This window comes from Microtus oregoni, unplaced genomic scaffold (genome assembly GCF_018167655.1).
Source record: "Microtus oregoni isolate MIOR12 unplaced genomic scaffold, Mior012 000028F_ref0000031, whole genome shotgun sequence".
Classification (NCBI taxonomy): Eukaryota; Metazoa; Chordata; class Mammalia; order Rodentia; family Cricetidae; genus Microtus; species Microtus oregoni.
This window is the reverse complement of record NW_024543087.1, coordinates 13242040-13257132: the sequence shown is the minus strand read 5'-3', so window position 1 is coordinate 13257132 and position 15093 is coordinate 13242040. Positions and strand designations below refer to the sequence as shown.

Genomic DNA, 15093 nt, shown 5'->3' with positions numbered 1-15093 from the left:
GTGCCACGTTCTTCACGCTTTGGGGGATTTTTCATAGGGATTTCACCACGTAAAACAGACCCCAGGGCAGGTGCTGACATGTTCCCGAGAGAAAGAAGGCCACGGTGTTTCTAACACAGAAAGTGCAAGTATCAGGGAACTTTGTTCGGGGCCCAGTTACGCAGTGTGGTTGGCCATGGGCTCAATGTTAAGAAGTCAATAACTGCATACATAATAGAACAGTTTTAGACAGAGACAACACGAGGGCTCCTGTTGATTATGTGACTGAAACATGAGCAAGGGATACAAGAACCTAATGGTAGTCCCCTTAGGAACCGTGGCTTTGTATTCAAGACGACACTTAGGACCGCCTTGAGCAGTGAGAACCCACTGTTCTCTCCTTTGCCCGCCTTGCTAGCCTCCTCTCTTGCATTCTATAGGGGAGTTGAGTTGGGGGAGCAAGTCTCTGCCTTGCTCTGGTTTTTGTTCAGAAAGTTACTAATGCCTCGTTCGGTTAGCCAGCAGAGTTTCCAGACCCTCTGCTGTCTTCTAGTTCTGTTCCCCCACCCCCCACAGACCAAAGTCCAAAGAGCCTCTCTCTCTCTCTCTCTCTCTCTCTCTCTCTCTCTCTCTCTCTCTCATCAGCCTGTGGTTAGGAACTGGTGTGTACCTTCTCCAAGTGGGTTGGATTTGTGACAGCCTGAACCAGGCATCTACTTGTGAATTGGTGTGGAAATCACGGGCGTGTACAGATGTACTAGAGGACCTGAGGTAAGTCCTGCTTTGGAAGATTTAAGGTTTCTGTGGCCACGAGGACACAACACAGCAACAGAAGACAGGCAACAGGCCTAGCTGCTTGTCATTTACAACCCGATCAAGAGAAGGATGCCAGGTGAGCCCACACAGGGTGTCCAGGAACAAGGAAGAGCTAAGTGTAGCTATAGGGCACAGTGTATGTGTGGCAGTGGCCTGAGGGCACCTAGGCTCACATCAGCCTCTCCTGGGGTAATGAGTTCACCCCTAGGGGCAACAACCATAGACCAAAGCAACTCTTGTCGCCCGAGTCTAGCTTGGTGAACCAGTGAGTTTATTGGGATTTCTTAGGGACATGGGTGAGGGTTTGCTTCTATCTCCTCTTACCTTATATTCCTCTGTCCTCCCCACCATATCACTCCTGTCTCCTCCTTCCTAGAGCTGGAATTAAAGGTATGGGATCCCAAATGCTGGGATCACCTTTGTGTGAACTGTTTCTCTTTTAGACAGATTCAATCTCATGTAGCCCAGGGTGGCCTTAAACTAACAGAGATCCCTCTGCTTCTGTCTCCCAAGTCCTGGGATTAAAGGTGTGTGCCACCACTCCCTGGCCTCCAGTGGCTTAGATCTGCACTCTGATCTTCAGGCAAGCTTTGTTTGTTAAAACACAAACAAAATATCACTACTGCCACTGAAAAGTCTGACCCCAGCACGGGTGACAAGTTCCCCATAGCTGTATAGCTGGCGCCCCCCCCCTTTGGTTAACTTTCTATCTCCTACATACTATGACCCCCTCCTGAGATAATGTGTAGTTGGGGTGGAATTATGTATGACTGAGAGAGGATGTAGGAGGGAGAGTCCGGAATCTCAGTCAAGGATCTAAGGACCCTCTCCTAGAATCCCTAGTATGAGAGAGTGGCAGTCACCGTCACTCTGATGAATGACAATGGATGTTACACTTGAAAATTGGAGTTTCTACGACACTAGTCAGCCTAGGCTTCCATGGGTAGGCTCGAGGGTTCTGGAGCAGCAAGGTGTACCTCATTTGTCCTTATCTGTCGTGTACTGGGGCTTGAGGCTGTGGGGGCAGATGCACAGTGGCTCACACTATGATGAACGAGGAATGGTTGGAGTATAGAGGTGACCAGCTGCTGAAGAAGGAAAACTGACCAGACCCTCCACTAGTCGAAGCTGGGTTGAAACACCTTAACCAAAATTGTATTATGAGATGATTCTGACTTACATTAGGTCAAAAGTGCAACAGCAGGTATCTTCACAATGGGGAGGCAGAGGGGGGCAAGACACAGAATCATAGGAAAAGGCCATTTAGAGACAGAAGCAGACTAGAGTTAGGTCGTCAGGAGCAAAGGGATGCCTGGACCCTGAGGAGGCAAGAAAATTTCTCCCTAGGGCCTCTGGAGGGGTGGAAGGACTGAAGACAGCTTGATTTTGGACTTCTGACTTCCAGAACCATGAGAATAAATTTTTATTGTCATAAACCATCCAGTCTGTGGTCTAGCTGTGACAGATGACAGGAGCAACAGATACGGGCTCTTACATTCTATTTCATAAGGGCACATTTGTATTTTACATTGTAAAGGAGGCTGCACACACATCACAGATGGCTCAGCATGGACACCTGCCAAAGATGTGTTTGTTCTAAGTTAACCTTTGGCTTGGGCAGCACTTCAAGAGGAACGCAGCGAGTCTGGGGATGATGTGTGGGGACCACTGGGAGCTAAGGAGACCAGAGCCTCAGAGCTCAGAGCCAGCTGACCCCGGCCAGAGGATGAAGACTGTACTGTAGAATTGATTATGCTGCCATTCCCTATCACGTCTGTCAGCTGGAGATGAGCCTCCAGCAGAACCAACCGCTCGTTCCCACCGCAGTGTTTCTTTAGCGCCCCCTACTGAGAAGGTTTAACAAGCTGTTTGCTGTAGGCTCGCAACCACTTCAGTTACAGATCTGACCTCTAAGGACACCAGCAAAGCATGCGTGCACAGGTATACATTGAGGCAAACACTCACACACACAAAATAGAAAGAAATCCTTAAAAATGACTCTATTAGCATATGTTAATTATACACAATAGTATATTTCATTATGACACTTTCACAGGTGGGCGCCATTCCTCACTGTCTTTAGTTGTATATCCTCTGCTGGGCCCCCGAGACTTCAGCAGAAAGCTCCAAATTCACCGTCACACAGATGGCCCTGGGCAGTGTTGGTGAGACACAACACAAAACAAACGGTCTATGGAGCGAGTTCTAGGACAGTCAAGGCTACACAGAGAAACCCTGCCTTGGAAAATCAAATATATATGACAATTGGTAATGACAGCTGCAGTATCACCAGACAAAACTCATGAGAACACTGTACTACATGTGGCTTACCATTGGTCAAAACAGTGGTACACAATACATAGGCTGAATACACATATTTACAATTTTTTAAAAGATTTACTTATTTATTTATTATGTATACAGTGCTCTGCCTGCATGCCCGCCTGCACACCAGAAGAGGGCGCCAGATCTCATTATAGATGGCTGTGAGCCACCATGTGGGTGTTGGGAATTGAACTCAGGACCCCTGGAAGAGCAATTGGTGCTCTTAACTGCTGAGCCATCTCTCCAGCCCCTACTTATCTATGATTAAAATGATTATTTTATTTATTTATTATTATTGTGTGTGTGATGACTCAGGGGACAATCCTCAGGAGTTGGTTCTTTCCTTCAACCCGAGACCTAGGAATGTAACTCAGGTCATCAGATTTGGCGGCAAGTGCCTTTATTGAGCAGACTTGCTGCTATTTTATAGCTATAATTTAGTACATATATACATATGTATATGTGTGTATATGTATATATACATACATACATGCACACACATAGTTTGTTGATAGGTCCTAGAAATAACAGCGTCCCAGGAGCAACAAGCGCACAGTGTTGCCTCTTTGTTTCTAAAAACCATTTCCTTAAAAAAGGAGTCAAGACGCCTTGGAAAAAATTGTTGATTCTAGGGCTGGGTCAGGGGGAAAGAGCCTGGGGTACTGGGAAGTTTCTGGAAGAAAAGAAGATCTGGGTGTAGCGTGTACATATTTAATCCCAGCTCCCAGGAAGCAGAGACAAGAAGTTGGCTGCAAGTTTGAGGCCAGCCTGGGCTACATAATGAAACCCTGCCTTCAACAACAACAACAAGCTAGAAAGAAAAGGGCTCAAGAAACAAAAGTGTAGCAGCACAGAGGGGCCAGAGGCCGACTTGACAGAGCTGTGCTGAGTGACACCGGGATGATCCGGGCCATGAAATAGCCACACGGTGTTTGTGCTGCCTGGTCTAAGTCAGCTTGACACAAGCTAGAGTTATTCGAAAGGAGGAAACCTCAATGAGAAAATGCCTCCTAAGATCTAGCTGGAGCGCATTTTCTTCATTAGTGACCAATGGGGGAGCCCAGCCCATTGTGGGTGGTGCCATCCCTGGGTAGGTGTCCTGAGTTCTAGAAGAAAGCAGGTTGAGCAAGCCAGTAAGCAGCACTCCTCTGTGGCCTCTGCATCAGCTCCGGCCTGCAAGTTCCTGCCCTGCTTGAGTTTCTGTCCTGACTTCCTTTAATGATGAACAGTGATGTGAAAATGTAAGCCAAATAAATCCTTTCCTCCCTGTGGCTTGAAAGAAAAAGGCCCTCAAAGGGAGTGGCACTCTTAGGAGGTGTGGCCTTGTTGGAGGAAGTGTGTCACTGTGGGATCAGGCTTTGAGGTCTCAAAAATGCTCAAGGCACACTCAGTGTCTCAGTTTACCTTTGGATTAAGATGTCAAATTCTCCAGCACCGTGTCTGCCTGCATGCTGCCATGCTCCCTGCCATGATGATAACGGACTGAACCTCTGAAACCGTAAACTGCCACCTCAGTCAAATGTTTTCCTTTATAAGAGTTGCTTTGGTCATGGTGTCTTCTCATAGCAGTAGACACCCTAAGATACTCCCGACTTGCTTTTTGGTCATAGTGTTTTGCTGTAATTATTGGATTATAATCTAGAGTATAATAAATACATCAACCCATACAGATACAAAAGAATGAATAAGGAATAGAGGACGGGAGCTGGGAAGTGACTGCTCAAACATAAAGACTTAGGCTCAGCTCCCTAGAATTGGGGGACTGGAGAGATCACTCAGAGGCTAGAGGCTGTACTCCCAGAGAAACCAGAGTTCAGTTCCCAGCACCTATGTGGCGGCTTACCGCTGTCTGTAACTCCAGTCCCAGAGGATCTGACACTCTCTTCTGGCTTCTCTGGGCACCAGGCACTAGACACTGGGTGCACAGACTTGCATTCAGGCAGAACACATGAAGATAAATGAGTAAATAAGATAAAACAAAATAAAAAAGCCAAGTGTAGCAGGGCCCATCTGTAACCCCAGGTCTGGGGAAACCCAGATGGGCAGATCCCTGAAACTCATTGGCCAGTCAGTTTAGCCAAATGGATGAGCTCCGGGTTCTGCAAGTGACCCTGTTTCAAAAAATAAGGTGGAGAGAGATCAAGGAAGACAGAGATAAAGGGAGTCAACTTTTAGCTTCCACATCCATGTGCACATATCTGAATACACGCATGCACACCCATTAGCAAGAATATATTTCACACACACAAGACAAAGAAACAAATAGCATATCTGATAGCCCTTTTAGGAGGTAAAGCTTGGTTTAGCTCCTACCTCTCTTTCTGTGTGAGCTAGACTCACTTCATAGTGACTTCCAGGACAGCCAGGGCTGTGCAGAGAGACCCTGTCTCAAAACAAACAAACAAACAAACAAACAAACAAAAAATAGCATACAGAGCAGAGAAAAGGGAACAGTAGTTTTACAATGGCGAAGGGCACATCTCCTATCCAGGAAGCACATACTCTCTGATAGGATGTGAAGTGGGAGGGGCTTCACTCTGTGGTAATTTTACCCCAAATCTACCATCCCTGTCTAGTCAGCAGATAAACAGAGGACACGCCTGGCATGGGTCTGGAGCATGCCCAAAGACTGTCAAGGTCACGAATCATAATAAACAACACAGGAGAACACTGGAATGCAGTGTGACTTGCTGGATGCCATCCTAGAACAGAAAAGGGATTTCAATGGAAAAATTGGTGGGCTCTAAAGAAAGCCTGGAGTTCAGTTAGTAGTTATAGAACAATGTCAGCTTGCTATTTTTCTTAGATTTATTTATTTTATGTGGATGAGTGTTTTACTTGCATGTATGTCTGTGTGCCACCCGTGTGCCTGGTGCCTCCTGGGCATCCAATCTCCTAGAACTGGAGTTACAGATGACTATGAGAGCCGTGTGGGTCCTCTGCGGAAACAAGGGTTCTTAATCACTGTGCCACCTCTCCAGACACCAGCCTGTTTTAATCAATAGACCTTGGGGCAATGGTAACACTGGGACATCCTGGATGAGGGAATGTTTGGGGGACTCCCTGAGAACAATGGGAAGACCTGGAGATCCTGAATGAGGGATGTATGGGGGGTCTCCTGACTCACTTTGCGAAGTTTCTGTGAAGCTTGCCGAAACAAAACGTTTTAACCATGAGTGTTTGTGGCTGGGCGTGGTGGTGCACACTATTAATTCCACACCTCAGGAGGCACAAGAGAAAGATCTATGTGAGTTTGAGGCCAACCAGAGCTACATGATGAGACTTTGTCTCAAACAAACAAACAGACAAAAACAGAACCGGGTGTCTGGGGGCTGAGATTGGGCTTCCTGAACATTAGTTTCTGTAAATTGGAAGATACAGTCTCTGCCGGACCTGACCAGGCCGTAATGAAGAAGTCAACAGGTACAGATGCACACCTGTTGCCTGTCAGTGGGAAGAACAGGGACCCAGAAGTATCAAGCACCAACCTCTAGAGGGCGCCTCAGTTCTGCCCACAGGACTGAGCTGGACTCCCTCGTTCCCCCTGGTAGACTTTGCAGGACTTGTTGGCCGTTGGCTTAGGAGTTACCCACTTCACTATGTCCTCTCAGGATCTTTCAGCTCAGATACTTGATTCTAGGTCTGGCAGGGCGAGTCTTCAGTGGGTCCGGGTGCAAAAGCTCGCTGTGAGAAGCCAACCCCGGAAACGCCTTTCCTTCCAAAGTTGGTCCCAAATTCCTCTTCTCATTTTTCTGGTTTCTCTTCTTAAGATGGCCACCGGCCTTAGAATAGTCTAAGGCAAGTTCTCTGGGACGCTGGCTCTTGTAGGTTCCTCCTGTGTTCTTCCCAGGGGAGTGCATAGGGTTAGGCGACTCTGAACTCCTCTCTGAGGTTTATTCTGTGCTCTTGGTTCTCCTTCTGGGAGAAGTGAGTATGTGGTGTAGGCCTAGGAAGCTCCTCACACAGCGGGCCACAGCACAGGCCCTGATCACCCCAGCAGCCAGGCCAGGCCGCAGTGGTGGACCCGGCTAGGCCTTCATGTCTATAACCCTCAGTCAGTGTGCCAGCTGTCAGCATTACCTGAGTGAAGCCCGAACCCCAGGCGCTACAACATGACATTATGCGAAGCATGATTAATAAAAACTCAGGGATAGAAACTGGGGTTCAACCTGAAGGTCAGAAAAGCAAAGCAGTCATTACCTCCACCTCAGTCCAAAATGGCACCCCTGCCTCCAGGAATCTCAGAATAAGACTGTGTCTGAGAGCTGTTTCCTCCCGTTTTATAATCCTCTCTAGTTCTGGGATTAAAAGCACACACTACAGGGATTAAAAGTATGCACTGCCTGGTTTCTATGGCAACAAGTATGGCTACTGGGATTAAAGGTCTGCATTACCACCACCTGGCTATAAGGCTGACCAGTGTGGCTGTTTTACTCCCCCGATCTCCAGGCAAGCCTTATTTATTAAAATACAATTGAAATGCCACTAGAATTATGGGTGTGACTAAGGACACCTTTGGCCAGAGCCAGCCAATTTGAATGGGCTCTGTGAAGAGTGAGGGCCTTGACAAGGAAAGAGTTTGGTTTGAGGCTTCTAGGGCTGAGGCACATACTCTCTCTAGCTGTGTGGAGACCTGTCATTTCCCTACGGGCTGTGGTATGCCCTCTGCCTGCCCCTCTCTCCCTAGCGCTAACCTTACCACCCATGTGACTGGAATGATACTACCAGCTGTGACAATGGTGGCTTTACACTCCTGTCACGGAGCTTGCTCGTTTTCACTGGTCCTCCTGAGCCCTCAGGAGAGCCTCCCACCCAGTCCCTTTCCTTGGGAACTTCTGCTCATTCTTGGTCCCCAGCAAGGTACCATGATGAGGTCCCCAGTAAGCCGTGTCTCACAGCTATCACAGGCTCATAGTCAGCTGGAGCCACAGCGTAGTAGACTGGAGGAGGACAAGGCTTTAGGTCCAGCCAATAGGTATGTGCGCGCAGGCCTATGAGTGCAGGTACATGGAGGTAGTTAGACGTCAACCTTGGGGGTCGCTCCTTAGGAACTTCCACCTTGGTTCTTGCTTGCTGCATGCCTGGCTTTTAAATGTAAGTTCTAAGAGATTCAACATAGGTCCTCATGCTTTCATGGCATGTTTGCTTCCTGACTGAGACGGCTCACCAGCTCCCAACCAGCCGCTCTTATTTCTGGTCGACTGCCCCAGGGCCTTTGAGCCAGGCTGTACTCCTGAGATCTTGGCTACTAATGTTCCTGATTCCCCAGAACTCCAGCTTGAACTCTAGGCTGGGTCCTGATTGTTCCAGAATCCAATCAACCTTCTTTCTGGGAAGAAAAAAAAGACTCATTTTCCCTGTCAAAATGCAGGGACTGGCTATGCTACTGAACTGCTGGTTCCAGAGAGAAGAAATTGCCAGGCAGGGGATTCATTCAGAGGACAGGCTTCTACATCTGTGACCCTTTGGCAGCCCCAGAGGGTGTTGGGAGAGTGGAACTCTGAACCCCAAGGCAATGGCGGGGAGGATGGTATGCGGGGAGACCAACTGGGTGGCCTCGGTTCTCAGCAGGCACCAGGAATGTTCAACGTACTTTCCTTCTTTTCTGTAATCCTTCCTGGGAGGTCTTGGATGTTCCTGTTTCATCAGGCGAAGCCAATTGTGACCAACAGCTGCTTTGGCGTATGCTGGGGCCCCCAGATCCTAGGGTGGGAGGAGGGTGGGACATTCTGGGATCTTCCTGGCACTGCCTACCGGGCAGAGACATACCGGTTTCCAGGGTGGGGTTTGGAGAGAGGAGAGTATAGTCTGAGTATTCAGAAGGGCACTCAGGTGCAGAGGGTGCTCCCCAAACATCCTTCTTCCTTCTTTGCTTCCTTCTCTCTCTTTCCAGCTCCAGTTCAGCTGTCTAGCCCATGGTGACTTGTCTGGCCACAAACATGGATTACCCAGCCCTTGGGCCCCTCCTGCCATTCCTTCCCTCTTTAGCCATTGGCAAGCTTGGCATTTCAAAGAAAGTCTTGTAGGTTCCAGAGGTCAAGAGGCTCAGGGAGAGGACAGTTCACAAGGCTGTGGCTTTTACAAGTGCATTTCCAATCCACATGTAATATACATTTAAAATCACACACAGTGAATATTCCTATAGAAATTAATTGCACAAAGTGAACAATAGCCGTGTAATAATACCCCAAGACAAGGAAAACAGACCTGAACAAAACAAAACATTACCAGCCCACAGCTTGACTCCTCTCCAGCCCTGTCAATCATTTTCCCGCCCCTCCTTCCCAGGGAGGTGGTGTTAAATGAGCCAGAGGCTGCAGAGCTTTGTGTGCCTCTGACCTTCCCTTGCTTGCGTTCCTGTGGTTTTGAGGCTGCCCGAGTCAACTGTGGTTGTCTGGTGGGGAATGATGGTGTGCAGTTGTTTATCTCTTCCTAGTTCAGGGGCCACCTGTGTCGGTAGCTGGCAATCAGCCAAAGTGGGGCGTTTTCACACCACAGTAGCTGCCAAAATCAATAGAAATTGATTATTTATTTATTTATGTTGAGACAGGGTTTCTCTGTGTAGTGTTGGCTGTCCTGGAACTACTAGCCTGGGCTGGCCTCCAACTCATAGAGACTCACCTGCCTTGCCTCCTAGGTGCTGGGATTAAAGGTGTGTGCCACCACCCCGGCTAGTTTACTTATTCATTATGGAGATAAGGTCTTGCTGTGTAGAGCAGGCTAGCCTGGAACTCACATTTCTGTGTGCTTCTGCCTCCCAAGTGCTGGGATTAAAATTGTATGCCATTGTGCCTAGCTGTTTTTTTTTTTTTTTTGAGACAGTATCTCACAAAGTAGCCCAGGCTATCCTAGAATTTGTGGTTCCTGCCTCACCCTCTGCTACCCCAAGCAAACACTTCCACACTCAGATAAAGCAATACTAGTAAAATAGTCACATCAAATTAAATTATAGATGGCTTATTAAAAATCTACCAGTCCACACCTTGAATCATGGCACTTGGGAGGCAGAGGCAGGGGGATCTCTGTGATTCAAGGCTAGCCAGGTCTTCAGAGCAAATTTCAGGACAGGCAAAACCCTGTCTCGAAGCTCCCGCCCCCAAAAAAGAAGAAAAGAAAAAAAAGAAAAAGAAAGAATGTGTTGAAGAGATTGTTCAGTGGTTAAGAGCACTGGCTGCTCTTCCAGAGGATCCAGGTTCAATTCCCAGCACCTAAACAGCACCTCATGACTGTTGTAACTCCAGTTCCAGGAGATCTAACACCTTCATACAGATATGTATGCAGGTAAATCAATGCACAGCAGCAGCAGCAGCAGCAGCAGCAGAAGAAGAAGAAGAAGAAGAAGAAGAAGAAGAAGAAGAAGAAGAAGAAGAAGCACCTGCCAGCCCATCACTGCTCACAGCAGCCCCTTCCCCTTCCCTGCATCTCCTGTGAGGTCTTCATGCCCATAGGCTGTCTTTGGTTTATTTATGGACCAGAACAGATGGTCTTTCTGCTGCAACATCATTCCTTTCTTCATTGGGTTTCTTGGTATCTGTAGCCTTCCCCCCGAAGCCTTCTCCCTCCTCATGACATCACAGCGGCCTTTCTTTCTAACTCTCCACAGGCTTCTTGCTTCCAACTTCCTCATGTGTAGCCCTCATCTGATCTGGTTGCCACCTTCACATTCTTCAGCTAGGGTTTCCTGCCTGGCATATGGTGTCCTGTGTATTGACTTTGTGTGTGGACTCAACTTCAGCAGGATTCCCAGGTAGATCAACAGATTCTTATCCTGGACTCCAATGAGGTAAGGAGCTTGGGGAGCTTTTTGCATCTCTGGGCTTTTCAAAGTTCTGCTAAGGCCTGAATCCATTATCTTATGCCTGGGAAGGGTATCGTTACTCTTGAGGGAAGCAGCCTTGGGACATGCCCTGCTGGGGCAAATTTCTTTCTTTCTTTTCTTTCTTTTTTTTTTCTTTTCTTTTTTTTTTTTTTTGCTGGGGCAAATTTCAAATGCTCAGCTCTTTTACACAAATCCAGGAATTACCACTGATGTTTTGGGAGGCCTTGGTGATGCCATTGTCTTTATTACAAATGGCATGGGGCCTCCGTGCTGGACATGATGGTGGCAGGGTCTCATTTTGTCCTTGATAGCAATGAGAGGTAGAACCCTTTTTGTAAAAAAAAGATTTATCTACATATTATGTATACAGTGTTCTGCCTGCCTGCATGCCTGCATGGTAGCAGATTTTATTATAAATGGTTATGAGCCACCATGTAGTTGCTGGGAATTGAACTCAGGACCTCTGAAAGAACAGCCAATGCACTTAACCTCTGAGCCATTTCTCCAGCCCTGGCAGAGCTCTTCTTGATGTCATCTTAAGCAGCAGCACAACCTCCTGGTCTTCTTGCAACCTTCATCTTTAAACACCAAAGGCAGACCAGAAACTTCCTCAGGACAATGACCTGTAGACATGACCAAAGTTGGTGAGTCCCTGGCACTAATGTTGCTTTAGGTTTATATTCACTCTGTGGTGCCAAAGACTGCAAGTTTTATTTAGTGAAAATTTACAGCCTCCCAGACATCTATTTCCAAAGGTACCCTAGCCAGAAGGGTGGGTCCCATCACCTCAGACTTTGGGGATTTGAGTCACAGCTCTGCCAGCCCCCCAAGACTCAGCCCTGGTCTGATGACCTGCTAGTTCACTGATGACATATGGCCGTCAGCTTTATTGTCATTTGTTTTTGAGATGGGTTTTCATATATCTTAGGCTGGCCTCAAAATCACTGTGTATCCAAGGATAATCCTGAATTTATGATCCTCCTACCTCTACCTCTTGAGTGCTGAGATCACAGACATGCACACAGACACAGTTTATCTAGTACTGGAGATCAAATCCTGGGCTTCGCTCATAATAGGCAAAAACTACCAATGGGCCACATCTCCAGCCCAGTGGTGGACAAGCACTTTACCCAGTGGGCTATCTATCCAGGCTACCAGTGGTGAAGTTTTCAAACAGCTCAGCTGTAATTTGTATCCTGTCTCACAATCAGCAGTTGGGAAAGAGGCTGACGAGCGTCAGCAAAACATCCCATGAGCATGCTCCATGCAGAGATGCAGCCCTGGCAGGTTAGTAGGGTGCAGGAAGAGAGACGAGGTCGTAAGGTGCCCTTAGCCTTCTCCAGGAGGGTGCTGAACTAAGATGGCCCTGAAGGCTGGTGTGGGGAGAGGAACATCAGATACTATGGCAGGGACAGCTGTGAACACTGTCAGGACAGGTATGAGTGGACGGTGAAGCCTACCAACAAAAGCTGGACACTGCCCCTGGCAGATGTGTCCCACTGCGCAGGCCCCTCAGCGCCCTGCCTCAGCCTGACATGGGGTCTGAAGAATTAGTAAGCTTGGCAAGACTGCAAATGACTGACTGGCCTCCAGAGTGTTGGGCCATGTGCCAAAAGACTCATTTCCAGTTATGAAAATGTGGGCTCACAGATAAGTCTACACGTGTGTACATCCTTTTACTAGAGTTGTTAGGGCCAGAGGCTGGACCCTGGCAGCCCTAAGGAGCGAGTCTCTATCACTCTTCTGAAATAGGCCAAGGAAACTCACAATAGTGAGAAGCAGAAAAGGAAGATTTATTTACTGCGGCCCCATCAGAACAAGGAGCAGAGGCCCAGTGACTCCCTGCTGTGGTTTCGTTTCTGTTCTTGGGATAAAATACCACAGTGAAGAGCAGTTTAAGGGTTGGCTTCATCTTACAATTCCAGGTCTCAGCCCGTTGTGGCAAGTCAAGATACCAGTCCAAGGCCAAGAGCAGAAAGAAATGGAAACATGCATGCTTATTTGTTTACTGATTTCTGTACTCTTACTCTGTTTGGGACTCCCTGTCTAGGGAATAATGTCACCCATAGTGGGTTGGGTATCCTTTTATCAGCTATCTTAATTAAGACAAGTCCCTATTCACAGACATGCACACAAGCCTATCCAACATAGGGATTGTTATAGACAGTTCTTCACTGAGACTCTTCCTAGGGATTCTAGATTGTGTCAAATCGATAGTTAAAGCTAAAACCACATGCCTCAAATCCATCTTCAGGGTCCTGTTATGAAGTTCGGGTTCAAATAGAAGGCAGCATACATGGCTAAGTGGTCCTGGCCAAGGTGTCTCTCTTCCGATCTCTCATGCAAGATGATCTGAAAAGCTTCCAGAATTATCTGAAATCTCTTGCTGAGAGGCAAGTCTCTCTCTGGGTGGCACCAGGTTTCAGCCTGTCTTCTTCCAGTATGGGATCATTGGGGAAATTCCACATCTGGGACTTCATTGTTCCAGTGGTTTGATAGCCAAAGGTTTTTATTCTTGCCACAGCAGGAACAGCCTGGCTTCTGTTCCATGTCTTCTATAAATCATAACAGTGCCCTAGGCAAGGCAGATGCATATTTGAGCTCTAACCCTCTCTTCATTTCTGGCATGGACAAATCCGTTTTCTCACCTGTATCTGCGTCTGGGCTTTTTGGTAGAGCGGCAACTAGAGCTCCGCTTCATGCTTCATTGTTTATGCCTAGCTTTTTGTTCCACGACACCTGTAGACAATGCAGACTGACCTGCAGAGCAAAGATGCTCTGCACACATCCTTCTAAGGTTTATAAATGTGTCCATTGTCCTTGGAGCCAGCACATCAGTTTCTTCCATATCCTCTCATACAAACACCCGTTCACCAGCTTGAGCTGTGAAATCCCCAGGGGCAAGCTCATCACCAGATGTAGCCCACAAAGAGAAAAACCTCAGCCCAGCTCTAAGTCCACATGCAAGGACCATGCACGAAAGAGGAGGTGAGCCACAGGGTGGTTGAGCTTACGGCTTAATTGGGAAGTTGGCCACACGTGCTGTTCCCACAGGCATGGTGTGTGGTATCAGAAAGGTCAGAGTTGATGTGAGAATCATCCATGGACATGATACAGACCGTGACCTCCCATCTTACATAAACAGGCATCTGGATTGGTCTAGGGAGAAAGAGGACCCCGTGGTTGAAAAGAATTCAGCTAAAGTTCTGGAGTTCTCCACCAGGCTTCTTTCTCGGTGTATGTGTATGTCAGATACATGTATGGTCACAAAACAACTTCAAATGTCATGGCTCAGGCACTGTCCACCTTGTTCTTTGAGGCAGGATCTCTCACTGGAACCTAGGGTTAATTCTGCTAGGTCCCTAAGGATCCTCTTGTCTCTGCCTCCCCAGGACTGGAATTACAGTGTGCCACCATGCCTGGTGCTGGGGATCAAACTAGGGTCCCTATGCCCACAGGGCAGCGCTTTACTGACAGACTTCTGGGGTGTCAAGATCTGTTGTAGGAGGGCTGTTTGTTTGTTCCCAGCTGCTCAGACCCAAAATAGCCACACAGAAACTATATTAGTGCAATATTGTTTGGCCAATAGCTTAAGCATATTTCTGGCTAACTCTTATATCCTAAACTAACCCACTTCCATTAATCTGTGTATTGCCATGAGGCTGTGGCTTATTGGGTAAAGGTGTAAAGTTCTAGCACCTGTCTCTGGTGGGGCTACATGGCTTCTCCTGACTCTGCCTCCTTTCTCCCAGCATTCAGTTTAGTTTTCCCCACCTACCTCTGTTCTGCCCTGCTCTGCTATAGGCTCAAAGCAGTTTCTTTATTAACCAATGGTATTCACAGCATACAGAGGGGAATCCCACATCAGAGGTCTGGAACGGAACATCTGGTAGGCTTCTTCTCCAAGCCGCCTTATTGTGTCTAGTTGTCTTCATTTTAGTCAGTGCAACTCCATCCTTCCAGTTTCTCAGGCCAAACCCTGGGTGTTGTCTTTGTCTCCTCTCCTTCATATCCCGCATTTCCTGCTAGGCCTCTGGTAAGCAAAGCCTATGGTCTTCTCTCTTTAAAATATACTAGCATTGATCTTGTCCCATTACCTCTCCACTGCCATGCCCTAAAACACTTCATCTTTTTCCTAGGTTGTCACCTAAGTT

At 47.6% G+C, this 15093-nt stretch overlaps 1 long non-coding RNA gene across 1 annotated transcript; it reads left to right on the top strand.

Moving 5' to 3' along the window:
• Positions 1-638: 638 nt before the first annotated feature.
• On the top strand, positions 639-11568 carry LOC121464344. Its single transcript, XR_005976508.1, has 3 exons — positions 639-750; positions 10724-10903; positions 11448-11568. It is a non-coding gene; the product is annotated as an uncharacterized LOC121464344 (long non-coding RNA).
• Positions 11569-15093: the final 3525 nt, after the last annotated feature.